The sequence below is a fragment of the Callithrix jacchus genome, chromosome 22 (assembly GCF_049354715.1).
Source record: "Callithrix jacchus isolate 240 chromosome 22, calJac240_pri, whole genome shotgun sequence".
NCBI classification, from domain to species: domain Eukaryota; kingdom Metazoa; phylum Chordata; class Mammalia; order Primates; family Cebidae; genus Callithrix; species Callithrix jacchus.
Window position 1 is genome coordinate 22,151,435 of NC_133523.1, and position 24,215 is coordinate 22,175,649.

At 48.0% G+C, this 24,215-nt stretch overlaps 2 long non-coding RNA genes across 4 annotated transcripts in view; one reads left to right on the plus strand and one right to left on the minus strand.

Annotated features, from left to right (window-relative positions):
* The window catches only part of LOC103789865 (uncharacterized), a 42,260-nt gene that overhangs the window by 7,292 nt on the left and 10,753 nt on the right, over window positions 1-24,215 (plus strand). The window contains exon 3 of one of the 3 annotated variants that reach the window (XR_616077.5): window positions 9,893-11,313. The exons of 1 other annotated variant lie outside the window; for it this stretch is intronic. This is a non-coding gene — a long non-coding RNA (uncharacterized LOC103789865). Of the gene's footprint in view, window positions 1-810; window positions 6,951-9,892; window positions 11,314-24,215 lie in introns of those variants that run through there. One more of the 3 variants, XR_004738175.3, reaches the window with a different exon arrangement.
* Window positions 17,123-21,310, minus strand: LOC144580792 (uncharacterized). Its single transcript, XR_013530939.1, has 2 exons — window positions 21,062-21,310; window positions 17,123-18,720 (listed from the first exon to the last, which is right to left on the minus strand). It is a non-coding gene; the product is annotated as an uncharacterized LOC144580792 (long non-coding RNA).

Sequence of the window (24,215 nt, forward strand, 5' to 3'; positions counted from 1 at the left end):
TGTTGGCCCAGATGATTCAACTCTGTTGTTTGGACCCTCTTCTTGGAATATTGTGACATATTGCTGGGCCCAGCATCTAGGTGATGTGACTCTTCTCTACTGTTTGATCTCTGCCCAAAAAGGAATTGTGACGTATCACTGGATCAAGAACCTAGATGAGGTGACTCTTCTCTCCAGACTGGGTTCTGCACACATTGTGTATTGAGACATATCACTGGGTCCAGGACCTAGGCGATGTGACTCTTATCCATGGGCTCTGTACTGGGGTGTTCGTTACATGTACTTGGCCCTAAACCCTAGGTCATATGATTCTTTTATTTTCCTGAGCTGCACTCACAGAGAGCATTTTGACATATTTTTGGGCCTATAATTTAGATGATGTGACACTCTCATGGGCCCTCCCCATAAATAATAGTCTGACATATTGCTGAGCCCAGTACATAGGTGATGTGACTCTTCTCTATGGCTTGGGATTTGCCAAAGCAGGGATTGTGACATGTTGCTGGACTCACCACTGATGTGTTATGACTCTCCTCTTCTGCCTAAGCCCTGCATGCGTTGTGTGTTGTGATTTACATGTGGATTCAGCACCTACGTGATACCACATTATGACATGGGAACTGCCCACAGCAGTATTATGGCATATCTCCTTTTCATCACCTAGGTGATGTGACCTTTTATTTTTCCTGTTGCTGGCATATTGTGGGTATAGCAACATATTACTGAGTTTAACACCTATGAGATGGGAGGCTTCTGCCTGAGCCCAGCACGTAAGTAGCCTTATGACATATTTTTGTATCCATTTTCCAGGAGATTTAACTCCCCTTTTCTGCCTGCATGCTGATCACTGGAAAGATTGTGATGAATCACTGGTCTCACCAATGAGATGATGTGTTTTTCCTGCCTGGTCCTTGCCCACAGATCATTGTAACATATCACGGTGCCTAGCATCCACGTGGTGTGGCTCTGCTGACTGTACTCTGCTTTCAGGAGGAGATTTTAACATATTCCTAATCAAGCACCCAGGTGGTGTGACACTTCTGCCCTGTCCTTGCCCTCAGAGAAGATTGTGACATGTCATTTCCCCAAAACACAGGTGATGTGAGTCTACTGGTCAGTCTCTATTCACTGGTGGGATTGTGATGCATATCTTGTCCAAACTTACAGGTGCAATAATGACTCATATCTTAAAACAACCAATAGCAGATACACTGTCTCTCATAGCCAGGGTCAGGAAAATGAGTAATGTCTTGGGTCTCCTCTTTGTATGAAGGTCATGAAGAGTTAACACTCTCACATACTGTGTAGAGTTGTCAAGAGGTACAGAGAATGTCCTAAAAGAACTCAGCACACAGGAGAGGTTGTGACACTCATGAATAGCCTTCCAACAGTAAAGACTGTCATCCTTCCCCATAAACACAGCTCACTGTTGAGGTTCTGAATCTCATATCCAGAGGCAGTAGAAAGTTGGAAAATTGAATCTCATAATTTGGTCCATTGAGAGATTAGTGTCTCTGACACCAAGATTGAGCACACCCATGAGTTGGTAACTTCATTAAAATGACACAATTTCCAGGACGGATTGAGGGTCTCATATACAAATTGAGACCATCATTGAGATTGTTACTCATGTACTTACCCAACATACAGAGGGTATTATGGCTCATATCTAGAACTAAGAAATGTGTGAAATTATTCATCTCATACCTTGATCTTCATGCATGTGTGATTGTGACATACACCTGCATAGCACCTGAGTGATTTGACTCTTCTGCCTGGTTCCTTTTGTATATTATGTATTGTGACATGTGTCTGGTTCTAACACCTTGGTGATGTGACTCTCCTGCATTGGACCTTCCCACAGAGGTGTTATAACATATCTTTTTATTCATCACCCAGGTGATATAATTCTGTTTTTCTTTCTGGGCCCGGCCAAAAGGGAAGTTTGTGGCATATCACCGGACCCAGCACCTAGGTGATGTGATTCTCCTATTTTTCCTGGGCCTCACATATTTTGGGTATTGTAAAATATTACTAGGTCCACCACCCACAGGATTGCATGTTCCTGCCTGGGCTTTGCCCACAGGGACCTTGTGACATATATCCATGACCTAAAAGATGTGATGCTTCTTGCCTGCACCATGCCCTGCACAGGAAAGATTGTGACATATCCCTGAAACCAAACATCAGGTGATGTGGCTCTTCTGTCTGTCTCTCTTCTTAGGGAGCATTGTGACATAGTGCTGAGCTCAGCACCCAGGTAATGTGACTCTTGCCTGTGCTGTGTTTTCAGGAGAGAATTCTAACATATTCCTGACTGAGCACCCAGGTGATTGACATTCCTGCTTCGTTCCTCATTCCCTTATGGAAGATTGTGAGATATCCTTGGCTGAAATCCCAGGTGATATGAGTCTCCCGCTAACTGCCTACCTACATATTAAATGATGGCATACACTATAGTCAGCTTTTTTTTCAGGACAACTTGCTGTGCTACAGTCAGCTTATGTGATGATGACTATCTTACCTCTAGTCAGCTATTAGAAGTAATACTGTCTCTCATATAAATGAGTCACATCTTTGGTCTTCTCTGTTTATGAAGGTCATGAAGAATTAGCACACTCCCACATGTTACATAATGCCCTCGATTGTTATAAAGAGTGTTATCCAGCTGGGCATGGTGGCTCACACCTATAACCCCAGCACTTTGGGAGGCTGAGGTAGGTGGATCACCTGAGATAAGGTGTTCGAGACCAGCCTGGCCAACATGGTGAAACCCGGTCTCTGGTAAAAATTTTTAAAAATTAAAAAAATTTAGTCAGGTGTGGTGGCTTACACCTGTAGTCTCAGCTACTCTGGAGGCTGAGGCAGAAGAATCGCTTGAACTTAGGAGGCGGGTTGCAATGAGTGGAGATTGCACCAGTACACTCCATCCAGCCTGGGTGGCAGAGCAAGACTCCGTCTCAAAAAAAAAAAAAGTGTTATCCCAGGGCACAGCACAAAGGTGACATTGTTTCTTATATGCACACCTCACCAATCGTTAGGATTATCACCTTCACACATGGAAAGAGCCCATTGCTGAGGTCTTAAATATCACATGCAAACACTGTCCACAGTTGGAATTGTGACTGTCATGTGAGCTTCCAGCCACAGTTGAGATGGTGACACATTTCTAAACTCAGAACATAGCAGATGAGGGGTCTACTATCTAAACTCAGCCAACTGGAGAGATTTTGCCTCTAATCCCTGTGCTTAGGGCCGCAAGTATGGTCATGAGCGCTTACAAACATGATTTTAGAGTAACTTGTGATTCTCATTTATACTGGATAAAGCCTTTGAGTGTAGTAGCCAGGCACGATGGCTCATACCTGTAATCCCAGCATTAGAAGGCCAAGGCGGGTGAATCACCAGGTCAGGAATTCGAGACCAGCCTGGCCAACATAGTGAAGCCTTGTCTCTACTAAAAATACAAAAAATTAGCTGGGCTTGGTGGTGGGCACCTAATGCCAGCTACTTGGGAGGCTGGGGCAGGAGAATCACTTGAACCAAGAGGCAGAGGTTGCGTTGAGTTGAGATCATGCCACTGCACTCCATCCCAGGTGACAGTGTGAGACTGTCTCAAAAAAAAAAAAAAAAAAGAAAAGTATACTAACAAGACCAAGCACACGGGGGGATTTTGTTTTTGCTTTTTTAAATGGAGTCTTGCTGTGTCACCCAAGCTGGAGGAATGGGAGTTTTCTCTCCTGGTTTGGTGCTGTCCACAATGAGCATTATGAAATATTGCTGCCATCTCTCCTAGGTTATGTTACTCTCCTGCCTCTGTTTTGCCCACATGAGTCATTGTGACATTATGACATATTGCTAGGTATAAAACCCAGGTAATGTAACGCTCTTGTTTGTGATATCATGACATAGCTTTGTGCCAATTACTCAGGTGATGTGAATCTTTTCACCTGCCTGGTTCTTGTTCACTGGGAGATAATGATACCTATTGCTGGTTTCAGCACTTGTTTGGGTTCTGCCTGCAGGAGCCATTGTCACATATCGCTGCTCATCACACAGGTGATATGACTCCCTTTTACTGCCTAGTCGCTTCTCACAAAATGTGACATATTGCTAGGCCCAGTATCTACCTAGTGTGACTCTTCTTTCTAGGTTCCATCTGCAGCAAAGATTGTAACATACTGCTGGGCCCAACAGCATACTCTTTTGCCTTGGGCCTGCCCTCAGAAGGCACTGTAACATACTCATGGGTCCAATGCCAAGGTAATGTATGTCTCCAGCCTGGTCTCTACCCACAGGGGGCATTGTGACATATCTCTTGGCCCATCAGATGTTTGATATTATCCCCTCCCCTCTCCTACCATGTGTTTGCCTATAAGAAACATTGTCACAAGTTTCTGGGCCCAGCACCTAGGTGATGTCTTCCTGAGACCTGTCCATATGGGAATTGTGATATATCGTGTGGCTCAGTACTGACTTGATATAACTCTCCTCTCATGCCTACGCCCTGCTCACGGGTGGGATTGTGACACATAGGTTGGCCTAGCCCCTTGGGTATGTTACACTCCTCTTATTCTCCAGTCATTTTCACAGGGGGCATTGTGACATATGGCTGGACTGAGAACTTAGGTGATTCGAATCTCTACTGCTTGAAATATATCCCAAAAGAGAGTTTGATATATGCTTGTCCAGTTTCCTAGGTGATGTTACTCTTTTCTCCTGCCTGAACCCTGCATACATTATGCATTTTGACACATCACTGGGGCTAACACCTAGGTGATGTAACTCTCCTGCATAAGGTTTGCATACAGGGGTATGACGATTATCTTTTCATTCATCACATAGGTGGTGTGACTCTCCACTTATGCCTGCGCCTTGATGAAAGAGAAATTGTGACATATCCCTGGACCTAGCACTTAGGGGATGTAACTCACCTTTATTGCCAGGGCATGGAATGATGAGTATTGTGACATATCTCTGGGCCCGACACCTAGGGGATGAGAGGCTCCTGTCTGGGCCCTGCCCACAGGAAGCTTTGTGGCATGTCTCTGGTCTCATTACCTAGAAAAATATTACTCTCCTCTTCTACCTGCATTCTTCTCACAGAAAAGATTGAGACATCACTGGATGCAGCAATTACAAGATGTTTCTCTCCTGCCTGAGCCTTGCCCACAGGAACATTGTGACATATCCCTGGGCTCAGCACTCAGGTGATGGGACTCTGCCACCTGTTCCCTGTCTACTTAGGCTTTTGTGAAGTATAGCTGGTTTCAATACCCAGGTGATGTACCTCCTGCCAGGCCACTGCCTTCCAGGGATATTGTGACATATCTTTGTGCTAATCACCCAGGAGATGTGAATCTTTTCACCTGCCTGGTCCTTGTTCACTGGGAGATGATACCTATTTCTGGTTTCAGCATTGAGTTGATGTAACTGCTTTCTAGGTTCTGCCCGCAAAAAAACTGACGTATCGGGGGTCCAAAGTGGCTCCCACCGGAGGTCATGGTGCTCGCGAAGGCGAGGTCATCAGTTCAAGGCTAACCTGAGCAACCTCATAAGCTCAAACTGATTGGCAAAAAAAAAAAAAACAAAAAAAAAACTGACGTATCACTAGGCCCATAAGCAAAGTTATTTTGCCTGGTCCTGCAAATTTTTAAAAGACATTATGACATACTACAGTGCCCAGCACCAATGTAATTTGTCTCCTGTCTAAACCCTGCCTACTGGAGACATGGTGTCATATCTCTTGTCCCATTAACTATTTGATGTAACTCTCCTTTTATTTTTCCTTTGAGAGTATCATAAGAGAACACAGCCCACTGGTGAGATAGTGTCTCTTGAATACACATGCAGGCAACAGTGAAGATTGTCATTCTCCCACATAAACACATCCCACTGTTGAAGTTCTGAATTTCACAGAGGCTGTCAAAAGTTGGATAATTGCTTCTCATGTTTTGATCTGGTCTACAGGTGGGCTGGTGACTTCCAGACCAAGATTGAGCACATACAAGGCTGTGACTGCACTAAGCAGACACAGTCTGCAGAAGCAAGTGTGGCTCTTTTGCACACATTCTGTCAATCTTGAGATTGTGACTCATGTACTTAGACCTAACATACAGGAGGTGTTGACTTTAATACCTTTAGAACCTGTACATGTATGGAATTTCTAATCCCTGGACTTTCCTGCATGTGTGATTGTATGAATCTGCGAAGCAACTTAGTGATTTGACTCTCCTGCTTTGGTGAAGCCCACAGATGAGATTGTGACATATCACTTGACTGTGCACCTCCAAAATGTAACTCTTTTTTTCCAGCCTCAGAGCTGCCCACAGGGTTCATTGACATATGCTGTTTTTAGTAGAGATGGGGTTTCACCACGTTGGCCAGGCAGGTCTTAAACTCCTGACCCCAGGTAATCCACTCACCTCGGCCTCCCAAAGTGCTTGAATTACAGATGTGAGCCACCACACCCAGCCTATATTTTTCATATTAAGTCATATTACTAGGGCGAACACCTATCAAGTGGGAGGCTGCCACCTGGGCCCTTTCTACATAGGGCCTTGTGACAAATCTGCATCAGTAACCTAGGAGATGTGACTCCATTTTTGCCTGTACTCTCCTCAGAAAAAATTGTGGCCGGCCCAGGTACCAGGTGATGTGTGTCTACTGCCTGGGCCTGGACCACAGAGAACATTGTTACTGATTGCTGGGCTCAGCACCCAGCTGATATAACTCCGCTGTCTGTGTTCTGCTTTCTGGAGAAGGTTGTAACTTATTCCTGGCTGAGTATTCCAGTGATGTCACTCTCCTGACTGATCTCTGCCCTCAGAAAAGGTTCTATCATATTCCTGGCCAAAGACTCAGATGATGTGACTCTACTCTCACCCTATCCTGCTTGTGAATAGGTAGAGAGGAGAGTTATATCATCTGAGTTTTTGGCAAGGAATAAATATAAATATTATACATATTATATTTATATATAAATTAAATATATAAATAATAAAATAATAAGTGTGTGTGTGTGTGTGTATACATATATATATATATATATTTTTTTTTTTTTTTTTTTTTTTCCTGAGACAGAGTTTTACCCTGTCGCTCAGGCTGGAGCAGTGGTGTAATCTCAGCTCACTGCAACCTCTGCCTCCTGGGTTCAAGCAATTCTCCTGCTTCAGCCTCCCAAGTAACTAGGACTACAGGCATGAACTACCTCGCCTGGCTAATTTTTTTTTTTTTTTTTTAAGAGACGGGGTTTCACCATGTTGGCCAGCCTGGTCTCGAACTCCTGACTTTGTGATCCACCCACCTCAGCCTCCCAAGATGCTGGGATTCCAGGCATGAGCCACCGCACCTGGCCTAATTTTTGTGTTTTAGATAGAGACAGGGTTTCCCAATGTTGGCCAGGCTGGTCTCGAACTCCTGACCTTGTGATCCACCCGCCTCAGCCTCCCAAAGTGCTGAGATTACAGGTGTGAGCCACTGCACCTAACTTGTAAAATATATCTTGACCTAGCTCACAGATGCAATGATTACTTTCATACCATCTAATAGGAGAGATGTTGTCTCTTATAACGAGGCCTAGGCTCATGAATGTGATCCTGGGTCTCCATGTACAAAGGTCATAAAGAATTACCACCTGCAGGCTGGGCATGATGACTCACACCTGTAATCCCAGCATTCTGGGAGGCTGAGGCAGGCAGATCACTAGTTCAGGAGATCAAGACCATCCTGGCCAATATGGTGAAACCTAGTCTCTACTAAAAGTACAAAAATTAGCTGGATGTGGTGGCTCATGCCTGTTGTCTCAGCTACTTGGGAGGCTGAGGCAGGAGAATCACTTGAACCTGGGAGGTGGAGATTGCAGTGAGCTGAGATTGTGCCACTGTACTCCAGCCTGGTGACAGAGCGAGACTGTGTCTCGAAAAACAAAAGACCATTTTCTTGTATACTAAATAACTCTCTTGTACAGAGAATATCATTACAGAGTTCAGCATACAAGTGAGATTGTGTTTCTCATATGCACTGCCCCCCAACCATTAGGATTGTCACCTTGACACATGGACACAGCCCACTGGTGAGGCCCTGAATCTCACACACAGTCTACAGTTGAAATTGTGAATATCATACATGAACATCTGGCTAGAATTGAAATGATGACTAATTTCTAAATCCACTTCATAAGCAGGTGAGAATTCTATCTGAACCAATGAGAATTCTCCCTGGGCTTAGGGCCAGAGCAAACAGTTCATGGAAGCGAAGAAAGCTCTCGGCTTTTGGGCCGGATGCCGTGGCTCACGCCTGTAATCCCAGCACTTTGGGAGGCTGAGGCGAGTGGATCACAAGGTCAAGAGATGGAGACCAAAACATGGTGAAACCCCGTCTCTACTAAAAATACAAAAATTAGCTGGGCATGGTGGCGCATGCCTGTAGTCCCAGCTACTCAGGAGGCTGAGGCAGGAGAATTGCCTAAACCCAGGAGGCGGAGGTTGGGGTGAGCTGAAATCACGCCATTGCACTCCAGCCTGGGTAAACAAGAGCGAAACTCCGTCTCAAAAGAAAAAAAAAAAAAAGCTCTCGACTTTGGTGAGATTGTCACTAGCGTACCTTAGACCCAACATAAAGAATGTGGTGATTCTCATACCTACAACTGGGATATGTGTGGGATTTATAATTTTTTACTGGACTTTCCTGCAGGCGTGACTGTAACATATGCCTTTGTTATGCACCTGAATGACTTGACTCTTTTGCCTTGGCCCAACCCAAAGTGAAGATTGTGGTATATCACTGGACCCAGCACCTCAGTGATGTCACTACTTTTTGGACCCCACAGATTTGGGGTATTGTTAAATATTGCTGGATTCTGCACCCAAGTTATGTGACTCTCCAACCTGTGTCCTGCATGTTGTGCCATATCACAGAACAGTATGTCACATGAGACATTGTTACGTACTGCTGGGCTCAACACCTGGGTGATGTAACATTTTCCTGGGCTGTGACTACAAGGGGTTTTGTGACATAACTGAATGCCTTGCATGATGATGTTACTCTCCTCCTGCCTGGTCTCTGCTCACAGAGAAATTGTGACATCATTGGCCTAGCATCTAGGTGATGTGACTCTCCTTTTTCTCAGGCACCACATATTTGGGTGTTGTGACATATCACTGGGCTCAACACCTAAGGGGTGGGAGTCGCCTACATGGCCCCTTCCCCTTCCTGCAGGTGGCATTGTGACATATCTCTGCATTTATTACCTTTTGTTTGTTTGTTTGTTTGAGACGGGGTTTCACCATGTTGGTCAGGCTGGTCTTGAACTCCCGACCTCAGGTGATCCGCCTGGCCACCTTTCTTTTTTTTTTTTAAGTTTCATTCTTGTTGCCCAGGCTGGAGTACAATGGTGCCATCACGGCTGACCACAACCTTTGCCTCCCGAATTCAAGCCATTCTGCCTCAGCCTTCTGAGTAAATGGGATTATAGGCATATGCCACGACACCCAGCTAATTTTGCATTTTTAGTAAAGACAGTTTCTCTATGTTGGTCAGGCTGGTCTTGAACTCCCGACCTCAGGTGATCCACCCATCTTGGCCTCCCAAAGTGCTGGGATTACAGGCGTGAGCCACCGCGCCTGGCCTGCATTTATTACCTAGGAGATGTGATTCTCCTCTTCTGCCTGTCCTTCTTTACCCTGCTTACAGGAAAAATTGTGGCATATTTCTGTGGCCAGCAACCAGGTGATGTTTCTCATGCTGGGTCTTTAATACAGGAAAGATGGTTGACATATTGCTAGCCCCAGCATCTAGGTGATGTGACTTTTCATCTGCCTGGTCCCTCCTTACAGGAACATTGTAGCATATTGCTATGCCCAGCACCTAGCTGATGTGACTTTTCTTTTAGGTTTTGCCTGGAGGAGACATTGTGGCATATTGCTGGGCACTGCACTGACATCATGTGACTCTTCTGTCTGTGGTTTGTCCACTTGGGCCATTGCGACATCTTGATGAGTTCAACATCCAGGTGATATAACTTTTATGCCTGGGTTCTGCCTGCAGAGAACATTTTTAAATGTCTTTGCACCAATCACACAGGTAATGTGATTTTCTTTTGTTACCTGCTCTCTGCTCACAGGCAGAATTGTGACCTTGGCCAGGTGTGGTGGCTCACACCTGTAATTCCTGCACTTTGGGAGGCCAAGGCAGGTGGATCACCTGAGGTCAAGAGTTCGAGGCCAGCATGAATACAAAAATTAACCGGGCATTAGCCGGGTGTGGTGGCACATGCCTGTAATCCCAGGAGATTGAACCCAGGAGACGGAGGTTACAGTGAGCTGAGATTGTGCCATTGCACTCCAGCCTGGGCAATAAGAGCAAAATGCCATGTCAAAAAAAAAAAGAGGGGGGCATGGTGGTGGGCACTTGTAGCACCAGCTACTCAGGAGGCTGAGGCAGGAGAATCACTTGAACTTGGGAGGCGGAGATTGCAGTGAGTCAAGATCGTGCCACTGCACTTCAGCCTGGATGGACAGGCTGGGTAACACAGCAAGATTCCATCTCAAAAAAAAAAAAAAAGAAAGAAAAAATTGTGACCTTCTGCAGCACATAGCTGATTTGACTGTGCTTTGTGGAGTATACCAAACAGGTTGTCAAACTGATGGTCCGTTTACCAAAATTTTATTTCCACGATGGTGTTGGAGTGGCAGCAGCAGAATCCATGCCTCTTCCTGGAGTGTGCCAGAGTCTGTGGTCCTGAATGTCTCACACATATGTGGCAGTTTATGTATAACGTTCTAATTAAGGCCACTGGTACAGAACCAGATTCAGACGTCTTCAGAAATAATGCATTCTTTTTTTTTTTTTTTTTTTTTTTAAGATGGAGTCTTGCTCTGTTGCCCAGGCTGGAGTGCCATGGTGCAACCTCAGCTCACCACAACTTCCTCCCGGGTTCAAGCAATTCTCCTGCCTCAGCTTCCTGAGTAGATAGGATTAGATTACAGGTGCCTGCCGCCATGCCTGGCTAATTATTTTTATATCTTTTACTAGAGACGGGGTTTCACCATGTTGGTCAGGCTGGTCTCAAACTCCTAACCTTAGGTGATCCACCCATCTCAGCCTCCCAAAGTGCTGGGATTACAGGCGTGAGCTACTGCACCTGGCCAAAATAATGCATTCTTTTGCAAAGTGCATTGAAGTAATGGGAGATGAATGCCTTAATGAACAATTTGAAGAACACCTTCATGCATGTGCAAAACCTTCTGAGGGCTGTGTCATGGACCATGGTCACTCATATTTGACTCACAATAAATTTCTTCAAATATTTTACAGAGTATGACTCTTTGTCTACACCACTAATGTGTGCAGCACTCTTACTGTGCCAGCCAGTAATTCAAAGCTGTTTAGATATTTTTGCTCATTAAATCTTCATCAGCAAAATCTCTGTAGACAATTTTAATGACTTTTTTTTTTTTTTTTTTTAAAGACGGGGTTTCACCAGGCTGGTCTTGAACTCCCGACCTCAGGTTGTGATATAGCTGGCCTAGAATTAGAAACAGTACAATGCCATTTTAAAATGGGAAAACTGTTTCCATTCTCCTCACAATGACTACTAGCCATGGCTTCTGTAAACTACTAAGATTACCTTGCAAAATGCAAAGAGAGGACAAGCTGCATACTTTCCCTTATCTGTAACTGCCAGAATTGCTGGCCTTTGTTTACCAAAGTAAGCACCCCCAGATAATTCCATCCTGGTTCCAAGTAACCTAAAAGTATGTGGACCCCACACCTGTCCAAATAATGTATAAACTAATGTTTATCTTGACCTCTGTAAACCACTTAAGTGGCAATCGGAATGACAAAAGTCCCCTGGCCCTTGGAATATCTGGAGCCCCCTCACCCTCGTCTCAGCCTAGGAGGTGATTGACAGCTTTCATTCCCATCTCCGCTCCTCACCCCCACTCCCAAGGTGGTTTTGTGGGTATAAAAAGGTCTTGTCACTCTTCTTTCTCTGCCACGGGTTGGAGAGACGTGAGTCCTCCGTGGTCGCCGGCAATAAACCCTGCAATTTGGCATTCTTTTGTTCTGGTGTTGACTTTCTGGGCTAAGTTCAATGCAACATTTTGGAGGTCCCACCGAGATATTATTTTTCATCACCAGACAAAAGCCATTTCAGAGTCTCGCCTGGGTGGCTGCTCCCACCTCGGAAGCCTCTAGGGGAGGCGCCCCCTGAGCTGTCTCAGGGCCCCGGAGCGCTACTGCGGAGGAGCGCCCACCTGGCCGACATTCACCCAAAATTCTTTGGGGTCCTGAAAGCCTCCGGAGGTAGGTTGGTTTGGAATCTGGGAACCGGTTCAAGGGAAAGGGCCTGTGTCGGGGGACTGACGAGTCACTGCAACTCCGACCTGGCAAGCCTCACCGAGACGTTGCTTGAGGCTTCTGGTGGCTGGCATAGTGGGTGGCAGCCTTCTGGTAGCTGGTATAGGGGGTATATCAGCGTCGGGTGGCTGGCATAGTGGGTGCCAGCCTTTTGGTGGCTGGCATAGTGGGTGGCAGCCTTCTGATAGCTGGCATAGTGGGTATATCAGCCTCGGGTGGCTGGCATAGTGGGTGCCAGCCTTTTGGTGGCTGTCATAGTGGGTGGCAGCCTTCTGGTAGCTGGCATAGTGGGTATATCAGCCTCGGGTGGCTGGCATAGTGGGTGCCAGCCTTTTGGTGGCTGTCATAGTGGGTGGCAGCCTGGTAGCTGGCATAGTGGGTATATCAGCCTCAGGTGGCTGGCATAGTGGGTGCCAGCCTTTTGGTGGCTGTCATAGTGGGTGGCAGCCTTCTGGTAGCTGGCATAGTGGGTGTCAGCATTCGATTGTTTTCCGTAGCCTCTGTGTGAGTGAGAGTGTGTGAGTATCTATGTAGTCCCACGGCTGAAAGCCACGGGGCTTGAGTGGGCCTCCACCCGCGGTTCCACGGGAGCATCATAAGGCATAACGGTGATTCACCTCAGAGCTGTCCTACTCGGACTTCCATCCTGAGGTGACCAGGCCCGTGGATTATCCGGGTACACCTCTAGTCAAGACGTTCCTGAAATACCCCTCCGGGGGCGTGGCCGGGCAGGCAACTGAGTGGTCTCCTCTGGGAGGCTCCCACCCTTTGTTTGTCACTCTTGTATGTGGTCCTGTCTCGTCTGTAAGTTTGCCAGTATTATTAGACTTCTGCTAGCAGACATACACTGGATGCAGGGAACTTTCATTGATTATATCCCTGCAGAGATTACTCTATTCTCCTTCTTTCTCATCTTTCTCTTCTGTCACTGAGGCCTCATTCTTTCTTTCTCTGCCATGTGGCAGATAGTCTTAACTTTAGTTGTTTTTATTTTCTTCCTTGTTATGATCATTGTGGCCTGTAAATTCTCCCAGCCACCTCCACCGGGAAAAGAGTATTTTTGCCCGTGCTGGGTCTGAGTCCATGTCGGGAAGGCAGTTGTGCCCCCAGCACCTCAGAAGTAGTTTCTTTGGGGTTGTAGGAAACAAAGTCCTAGATCAGGGTCTACGAGAGCTCTTTGTCTGGTTGGGATGGAAAACTGGTAACTGCCTATTCTGCCAGAAAAATGTCCAATGTTATTATAAGCAGTGCCCAGTAGTGTATCACAGGGAGGCCTTACTAAAACCTGCTTTAGAGAGGGCAAAATTGAATTAGAGGCTTTCCAAAGTTGGCTATGCCACAGAAAAGGAAAGACACGGTAGTAAGCAAGAGTCCTGAGAGAAAGGAAAAGAAAAGAAGAGAGAGGAGACAGAGACAAAAGAAAGCAAGAGAGAGGAAATAGGGAAAGAGAGAAAACAGAAGAGAGTGGAGAAGAAAGAAAAAAAAAGGGGGGGAGACAAGAATTTAATGCTTTTCAGGGTCCCTGTGTAAAAGTGACAAAAAGCTGCAGGGGGGAAGAACTCGCAGCCGGCCCAGCGGCTTGGAGCTCAGTTTAAACTGACACCAAAAGCGTTTTTTTTTTTCCCTTCTCTGCTGGCTGCCCGCCCCACCCGGCTTTCAGGCAGGCCACACTGTCTCTCAGTGTAGCATTTGCATCTAAAAACTAGCTCTAAGAACAGCTTTCTAACTCTTTGTAGTGCAAATTATTTGTTAGCACAACAGTTAAGGTGGGGCGAGGGCGCCCAAAGCTGCAAGATTGTTAGTTCAAGTCCTCAATAAGGCCAGTCTTAAACTAGTAAAATCTCTCAGGGGAAAATTTAAAACGGAAAGAAAACGACCAAATGGGCTCGTCACCGTCCTGACCATACACCCGCCTCCGATGCATGATGGAAAACTTTAAATTAGGGTTCTCTGGCCAGTATGGTGTTAAGCTAACCCCACAGAGGCTTCGGACCCTTTGTGAGCTCGAGTGGCCAGCCTTTGGGGTAGGCTGGCCAGATACAGGGACATATGACCCCAAGATAACTCTGGCTGTCAGGAACATCGTGTCAGGGTCCCCAGGCCACCCTGATCAATTTCCATACATCGATCAATGGCTGAGGCTGAACCAGCACCCCCCTCCTTGGCTTGAAAAATGTATAAAGTGTGCTGTATTTCAGGTTATGCTAGCAGGCCCCCCCCAAAAAAAAAAAAAAAAAAGGGCCCCTCAGCACCGGCTGTTCTTCCAGGCCCTGCCGAGGACCAAGAGTTGCCTCCACCGTATTCTTGGCCCTCGGGGGCGGGGTCCCAACACCCCTTCCTGGATAGTACTAATGACCAGCCCTTGTCTCCTCTCCACACTCGAAGCAGGGCCCTACATTCACCGGCGGTCCTTCTTCTCCGAGAGGCTCCCCAACAAGAAGAAAACAATTGGGGTCGCCCATTCTTTGTTCACTTCTTGTCAGGTGACTTATATAACTGGAAGGTGATAGAAATTAAGGAGGAGGCCAAAACACCAAGTGCTGGCACAAGCTTTATTAAATGCAAGGAAAAATCTGCTGGGCTGCACCCAAAATTGACACGCAGCACCTGTGGCGTGGCAAAAGGAATTTTTATGGCCTGCAAGCCGGCAGATACCTCCAGTGTGAGGGGCTGTGCAAGAGGGGAGGGGCTGGGGAAGTGCTGAGTTTAATAGTTCCTGGGAGGGCTGGGGAACTACTAAAATAGCAAGAGGGGGCGGGTTAGAAAACTACTGAGATAGAAAGTTCCCCGGGAAGGGGTCGTGCTGGGAGGCTGGAGGATCTTGAAGCGGTAGCAAAGTTTTACAATAGAGTAAGTTCTGTCAGAAAGCTCAACATCCCCCGTTCTCTGAGAAGCCCCAGGCTTTGACAGGGCTCTTAAAATCTGTGCTGCAAACTTATCGCCCCATTTAGAATAACTGCCAACAATTATTACTGAGTTTGTTCACCACAGAGGAGAGGAGTAGAATTAGACGAGAAACCCATAAAGCAATACGTAGGATGGGCGGAAGATCAGAAAATGCCAGGACCAAATTAAAATGGTATTTTTCATCTACCCGACCCCACATGGGGGCCCAACACCTTGAGGGGTCACCAGGCTCTGAACACTTTTCACCAGTAATTGTTAGAGGGGGTTAAGAGAGTGGCTCCATGATAGGGACTGTAAAAATGAGCAGGCCATAAATCTGGCTTTTGTTTCCCAGTCTCCCCCAGACATCAAAAGAAAGTTGCAAAATTAGAGGGCTTTCAGGGAATAAATTTAGCTCAGTTGTTAGAAATTGCCCAAAAAGTTTTTAACAATAGGAACACCTTAGAGGCCAAGCAAGATAAGAGAATTACTAAAGCAGTGATAACAGCACTCCAGGAAACCCGAGTTACCTCCCGGGAACCAAAAATCCAGCAGAGAAGCTGCTGCAAAGTTCTAAGAATTCCCCCACTTTGTTTGATGAGACACTGAGCCAAGGCCTTGCTGATTTCTGAGCTGAGTTATAACTTACTTTTAGCCACAAAAACCCAGGAGGACTGTAAAGAGACCACCCAGTCATTACTAAGGACCCTACAGACTTTAGAGTACCGGGTCTCAGCTAAAAAGGCCCAACTCTGCCAGCCGAGAGTTACTTACTGGGACTCTATTATAGAGAAAGGCAACTGGGCACTGGCACCCAGCGGAATCCAAGCAGTGTTGCAAATACCCACCCCCACCACGAAACGCCAAGTTAAAGAATTCCTTGGGGCTGTCGGATACTGCAGACTGTGGATTTTGGGATTTTCTGAGATAGCCAAGCCCCTGTATGCCTGCACTAGAAGAAATCAGCCCTTAACGTGGACAGAGGTAGAGCAACAGGCTTTTGACAAGTTCAAGACTGCCCTGACTGCAGCCCCAGCCTTAGCCTTGCCAGACAGCTCTAGACCTTTCCAGTTGTTTGTGCATGAAAAACAGAGTTGCTAAGGGGGTGCCTACCCAAACTCTGGGACCCTAATCCCAGCCAGTCACCTATCTTTCAAAAGGACTTGATCCCATAGCCTCTGGGCGGCCAGCTTGTCTGAGAGTGGTGGCGACCACAGCCTTATTTATCAAAGAGGCAGACAAGCTGACTTTGGGGCAGGAGTTAAACTTAGTGGCTCCCCACGTGTTAGAGTCGCTACTCCGTCGAGCCCCAGAAAATGGATGTCAAATGCTGCCACATTGCTACCTGACATGGCCAGAGGAGCCAATTCATGACTGCCAATGGACAATAGATGTCCTCCAAGCTGCGCGACCGGATCTCACTGATGTCCCCCTTTAGAACCCGGAAGAGGTATTGTATACGGATAGAAGCAGCTTCATGGTCGATGGAGTCAGGTATGCCAGGGCAGCTGTGGTCACCCAAGAGCGGGTTATCTGAGCTCAGGCTCTCCCACACGGGACCTCAGCCCAGAAGGCCGAACTCATAACTCTAATAAAGGCCTTGGACTGGGCAGAGGGAAAAACTGTCAATATCTACATAAATAGTCGATATGCCTTTGCTACAGCCCAAGTACATGGACCCATTTATAAAGAAAGAGGGCTGCTTACCTCGGAGGGAAAGATCATCAAAAACAGAGAGGAAATCCTAGCCCTGCTAGAAGCTCTATGGAAGCCCAAGGCAGTGGCATTAATACACTGCAAAGGACACTGTCCGACCTACCCTCTGCGGGAAGACTGAGCTCCTTCGGAAAAAACCGGACCGCAGGCTAGAGGAAATTCCTTAAGTTCAGGCTTTATTGAGAGGAAAGAGCCTCCGGGCGGACCAGCCGGGAAGAAGAGGAGAATGGCCGCGCTGCTCAGAGGGGCAGGGTTGTTTTATAGGGGGCTGAAGGGCTGGGGGGTGGGGAAGCCAAAAGCCGAGGTGGTGGGCAACTGTTGGTCAGTTTGAACTGCTGGGCGGGAAGCTGGGCGGCGGGAGGGCTAGGGCCGGTATGTAAAGTGAGAGATAAGGGAGCCTCTTTGTGGGGGAGGGAAAGAGAGAGAGATTTTGCGGTAGGGGCAGAGTTTTCCAAACATTCCCGACTCCTTAAAGAAAAGAAAAAGAGGGGCGTCGGTTGTCTCTCTAGCTACTTCCTGCTGACAAGGGTCGATGGGGGTTCTGAAGAGGTCTCTTTTCTTAACGAGCCTGGATGTTCGGGGAGAGGTCCGCTTCTAGCACTCATTCAGGGTAGGGTTGGAGCAGCATCTGGTGGATGGTGACTCCAGTCAGTTCTTGAAAGCGCCGCTATAGGAACTGTAGAAAGCAAGGAGCAATAAGTAAGATTAGGCAAACAGCTACTAGGGGCCCAAGCAATGGGGACAAGAGGGTATACATAGAGGAAGACCACCACGCTGTGGCTTCAGCCGAGAACTTCTGACTCTGCAGGTTAGTTTTGAGTTTCTGGAGGCTCTCGATTCGGGTTTCTACTAGGCCGGATTCATTGATGTAGTAACAGCACTCTTCCTGTAGGAAGATACAGGTCCCTCCTCGTTCAGCAGTGAGCAGGTCCAGGGCTCTTCAGTTCTGCAAGGCAACTTGGGCAACTGAGGTGATCTGTCATTGGAGTGATGCTAAAGACTCAGTAGAGTCATTAATAGCCGCTTGGAGTTGTGAGGTCAGTCGGGCTATGGCCAGGTGAGAGTGGACTAGTGCCCCTCCTCCTAATCCTGCTGCAAGTGCTGAACCAGCAAGGGAGACACCAACGGCAATGGGTAGGAAGGCAGCTCGTCGGGTGCGGCGATGGGGAGTTTGCAGCATCTGGAATTCGGCTGGGGAATATATAGTGAGTCGAGGGACTAGGGTTACCGGGAGGACTTTCTGTGTATTTTCAGATGGCTGGGTGGGTTGGGGAAGAGAAGCGTTGGCGTGTTCTCGGAGAAGGCTGCGAAGGAGAGTAAAGTAGGGGAGGTAGCTGTCTAGAGGAGTAGTCTCTGGCGGTGGGGGAGTTGAAAGTAGGAAGGGGCAACCATACAGCAGCTCAAATGGGCTAAGCTGTGATGGGCCCCGGGGGCCTGCTCTTACCCTGGTGAGGGTGATAGGAATTAAGGTTACCCAGGATTGGCGGAGCTCAAGCATGAGCTTAGTCAGATGCTCCTTTATTAGGCCATTGGCCCGTTCCACCTTACCAGAGGACTGAGGATGGTAGGCAGCATGTAGCTTCTACTGAATTCCTAGAGAGGTAGAAACGGCATTAGTGACTTTGGAGATAAAGGCTGGGCCGTTGTCTGACTGTATGGTAGCCGGGAGTCCAAAGCGTGGGATGATGTCTTGAATGAGATGAGTGGCTACTGTCCCGGCAGACTCAGAGGCTGTGGGGTAAGCTTCAATCCAGCCTGAAAAAGTGTCAACAATGGTTAGCAGATACCGGTACTGTTTGTGCTTTGGCATATGGGTGAAATCAATTTGCCAGTCTTGGCCAGGTAGGAACCTGCGTAGCTGATGAAGCTGGCGCCGGGGATGACAGGAACTCTGGGAATTAGTTTTCACGCAGACAGTACATGAGGACTGGACTTCCTGTATGGTATTGAGGAGGCGGTGGGGGTGAAAAAGTGGGTGGAGGAACTGGTATAAGGCTTTAGGCCCAATGTGGAGTGAATTATGGATGTCTTGGATTATCTGGTACCTTTGCTTTTCAGGGAGGATGAGGAGGTTATGCTTGAAGGCCCAGTCATCCTTGAACTGTACCCCGGGGGTAGACTGGAGGGTCTGGAGTTCTGAGGCAGAGTATTGAGGGCTAGGAGAAAAAGGCTGTGTGGGCTGGCAGTGGGGAAGGTTATGACGGCCTTCAGCTTTGAAAGGATGTCTCACCCCAGAAGGGGAACTGGGCAGGTGGGGATTACTAAAAAGGAGTGGGTGAAGGGAGTGGAGTTATATGAGCACATGAGTGGTGGGGTTTGATAGGGGATACTCGGGGTCCCATCGATTCCCATGACTAAGACCTGGGAAGGGGTGAGATGGCCAGAATAAGAAGGAAGTGCGGAGTAGGTAGCCCCCATGTCTTGTGACCCTAGGCTCGGCGAGGGTAACCGGAGTCGGAAAGCCAGGGCCCTGCTAGTCATCTAGCAGCCCTAGTAGACTGGGGAACGGAGCTCCCTCGGAGGTCGGCTCCTGGCAAGCAGGCTCCTCCCTACTGAGGGTGACCGCCGGCTGCGTAACGCCAGTGTGTCTGTTTTGAGGAACCGGCACCCTGGGGAAGCTGGGGCAGTCTGACTTCCAGTGTCCCGGGAGCCGACAGATAGGGCAAGGCTTAGTTGGTGGCCATGGTTGTGGACAGGCTCGGGACCAGTGTCCTTCCTTTCCACATTTGAAACATGCCCCTGGAGGGGCATGGGTTTCGGCCTTGGGCTTCTGGTTCCCTGCCGGCCTTAGAGCCGCCACTAGGGCTTGGGTCTGGAGGGCAGCCTTCTGCTTCATGCGAGTTTGGCGGGCAGCCTCAGCCGCATCTTCCCTGGCATTGAATACTTTAAAGGCCATTTTTACCAGGTCTTGGATGGGAGTCTCTGGCCCCTCTTCTGCTTTCTTTAGTTTCTTTCTTATGTCGGGTGCTGATTGGGAGATAAAATGGGAGGCTAATACAGTGGCCCCATTTTGGGAGGCTGGATCTAGTCGAGTATACCAGACTAGGGCTTCTTATGCTTGAGTGAGGTATTGGAATTCTTTAATATATGTGGACGGGTTGGCTGAGAAGGATCCTAAACGTGTCTCAATTTGGGACAGGTCTTGGAGTGAGAAAGGAACATGGACCCTGATTAAACCTTCAGCGCCTGCCACTTCTCGGAGTGGGGCCAGGATAGCTGGCTGGTGGGAGCGGGTGTGGGCCGCCACCGGAGAGGCAAGAGGAAGTGCAGCCTCTGAGGGAGGGGGCTCGGAGGGAGTAGAGGGAGAGCGAGGCATGGCCTCTGAGGTAGGAGGTGCAGAGGGAGTGGGGGAAGGGCGTGCCGTTGATGGCGAGTGGTTGCTGAGATTGGCAGGAGAGGACAGATGTTCAGGCAGATCCTCCGGTGAGGAGTAGGGAGGGGGAGAGGTAGTGGAGGAAGATTTACGGGGGGTTCGAGATAAGAGGATTTGGTAGGTGGAGCAGGAAGAACATAGGTTGGGGTGGGTACGGAGGTCCCAAAAAGCCTGGACGTAAGGAATTTCATTGTCCTTGCCCGCGCGGCCACAAAAATCGTCGAGATCTCGGAGGGTGTTGAAATCAAAAGTGCCAGTCGGGGGCCAATGTGACTGGTTACTGAGTTTGTATTGGGGCCAAGCCACGTGGGACAGGAAAATAAGCTTTTTCTTTCTGAGGGTTTGGGAATATCCCAATTTGGTAAAATTCGCAGCAAGCACCCAAGGGGGGTGCTCAGAGGTATTTTGGACTCCGAATTTCCCATGGCAGGCGCAGCTACAGACTCTCCGGCGCGGATGGGCAGATGCAACGAAAAGGCGTCCCCGTTCGTTGCAAATTCCCCGGAGTACAATTAAGTACGGAAAGGGAAGCGGTCAGAGGGGCGTCCCCCGTCTGGCGGCTGTCCCTCGGAAGGCTCCTGGAGCCGGAATGGAAGACTACCTTGGCTCGGCCGAGACTAGGCAAGGAGTCCGTGCGGAACGCCGGAGGGGAGCAACTGCACCGTGCCGTAGGAAGAGGAGACGGGAAGCGGGGGAAGGCAAAGCAAGAAAAACTTGGCTTACCTTAATCGGAACGTGGAGGTGGCAGGGCCAGTGTTGGGTAGGTCGGGGAGGGGGGCCGTGGCCGGGCCAACGGCCCCAGCTCCCGTCCCGGGTTTCCGGCACCATTTGTCCGACCTACCCTCTGCGGGAAGACTGAGCTCCTTCGGAAAAAACCGGACCGCAGGCTAGAGGAAATTCCTTAAGTTCAGGCTTTATTGAGAGGAAAGAGCCTCCGGGCGGACCAGCCGGGAGGAAGAGGAGAATGGCCGTGCCGCTCAGAGGGGCAGGGTTGTTTTATAGGGGGCTGAAGGGCTGGGGGGTGGGGAAGCCAAAAGCCGAGGTGGTGGGCAACTGTTGGTCAGTTTGAACTGCTGGGCGGGAAGCTGGGCGGCGGGAGGGCTAGGGCCGGTATGTAAAGTGAGAGATAAGGGAGCCTCTTTGTGGGGGAGGGAAAGAGAGAGAGATTTTGCGGTAGGGGCAGAGTTTTCCAAACAGACACCAGAAGGGAGATTCATCAGAGGCAAGGGGAAATAGGGCAGCTGACCTGCAAGCCGGACAGGCAGCCTTGGGGCCAGTAAAACCTCTGACTCTTCTTGTGACTCTGCCGGCCCCAAACCTGCCTCGTACCCCAACATACTCGCCTGAGGAAGAAAATTTTGCTAAAGAACAGGGTGGACGAAAAGATTCCATAGGATGGTGGATTCTACTGGACATAAGGATTGTGCTCCCTAGCTTCTCTAGAGGCTCTAGAGAAGGCTCTAGTTAAGAACACACCAGGCCATTTACTTAGGACAAACAAAACTCACTGAGTTGTTAAGGGCCAGATACTACATTCCACATTTACATAAGATTGTTAGGGAAACTACTATTCATTGTAATGTAAGCGACAGGGTAAATTTAGGGATACTAGCCCAGGGGAACAGTGGAAGGTAAATTTTACTGAAATAAAGCCCCCAGCTTGAGTCTGTAAATGCCTCCTTATGTTTACAAATGCTTTTTCTGGATGGGTCGAGGCTTTTCCTACTAGGTCAGAAACTGCACTGGTAATAACAAAGAGACTGTTATAGGACCTGGTTCCTCGGTATGGCTTGCCCCTGACACTGGGATCAGATAATGGCCCTGCTTTTACGGCACAGGTTTCACAGGGCCTATCTAAGGCCCTGGGCATATCCTGGAAGCCACACTGTGCCTATCGGCCCCAGAGTTCTGGGCAGGTTAAAAGGATGAACCGGACCATAAAGGAAACTTTAACAAAATTCATTCTAGAAACCGGTGAAAACTGGGTCAACCTGCTTCCTTTTGTTCTCCTCTGTACCCGATGTACTCCCTATAAGAAAGGCTTTACTCTTTTTGAAATTATGTTTGGGAGGCCCCTTCCCTTAATCCCCAAACTTGCGGACACCATACATGCTGAAGTCCATAATCATACACTCCTTAAGTCCTTGCAGGCACTCCAGTCTGTTCAGTCCCAGGTGCATTCACTCATCAGGGAAGTTCAACCTACTCCAGGGGACCTCACTGACTAGTCGCTACACCCCTTCCAGCCGGGGAATAAGGTCTTAATAAAGAGATTCACTGCCTCTGGTCTGACTCCTCACTGGAAGGGACCCTACACCGTGATTCTGGTCACCCCCACGGCAGTCAAGGTGGACAGACTGACTGCCTGGATTCACCATTCACACATCAAGACTGCCCCCGGATGCAAGATGGGAAGTAGTTTCATCCTCAACGGACCCCCTAAAGCTAAGTCTTTTGCACTGTTCACAGTTGTCATCCTAATCTCTTTGATTCCTGTAACCACCCCCCTTAATGCCCGCTTATTGTCAATAGGTCATCACGGAAGGCTCAACAGGACAATTTGTTAGTACTGTACTTGAGGCTGGAACCACTCTTGTCAACTTAACCCTAGAGTACATTCCCAGAGATCCCATAACCTTCTCCCTAGAGCTCTGCACTCTCTTAAACGAGAGCCTAGATGCAAATACTATAGGACAAATGAAGACAAAAAGATGGGGCAGGGAAAATGCGGTGAGGGCGAAGGAGATGGATGTGGGAACGTAGTGGCCGAAAAACGGCTTCAGACAATGAGGCTATATCTATGCCCAAGGTCCACACCAGATAAAAGGTAAAATTCTCATAGCACCCAATACAGACAGATGTTAGAAACAGGCCCCCATAATTATACCCCTATTAGTGGGACTTGGAATAGCAGGGTCCACCGCTATAGGAATATCTGCCTTAGTCACTGGGGACCAAAATTTCCAAACTCTTTCACATCAAATAGATGCAGAAATTGCCCATCTAGAAAATTCCCTCACCAAATCAGCTAAACAAGTAGACTCCTTGGCTGAAATGGTATTGCAAAATAAAAAGGGGTTAGACTTGTTGCTCTTGAGGGAAGGAGGGCCGTATGCGGCTCTCGGTGAGCAATGTTGCTTCTATGCAAATAATTCTGGAATTATCTGAGACAGTCTTGCTATGGTTAGAAAAAACTTAGAAATGAGGAAACACCTCAGAGAAGCCTCAGGAAATTTTTTTTTTTTAATTTTTTATTGCATTTTAGGTTTTGGGGTACATGAGCAGAACATGCAAGACAGTTGCGTAGGTACACACATGGCAGTGTGTTTTGCTTCCTTTCTCCCCTTCACCCACATTTGGCATCTCTCCCCAGGCCATCCCTCCCCACCTCCCCCTCCCACTGGCCCTCCCCTTTTTCCCCCAATAGACCCCAGTGTTTAGTACTCCCCTCCCTGTGTCCATGCGTTCTCATTTTTCATCACCCACCTATGAGTGAGAATATGCGGTGTTTCATTTTCTGTTCTAGTGTCAGTTTGCTGAGGATGATGTTCTCCAGATTCATCCATGTCCCTACAAACGACACAAACTCATTTCTGATTGCTGCATAATATTCCATGGTGTATATGTGCCACACTTTTCCAATCCAGTCTATTGTCAATGGGCATTTGGGTTGATTCCAGGTCTTTGCCATTGCAAACAGTGCTGCAGCCTCAGGAAATTAGTACCAAAAACTGTTCTCTTGGTCCCCCTAGCTGACATCCCTGCTCATTGGGTTAGCAGGACCCTTGATGTTAGTAGTCCTAAGATAACATTTAAACCATGCCTTTTAAACATGCTCTGCAAATTTATCCAGGAAAGAATAGATTCGGTAAAATTA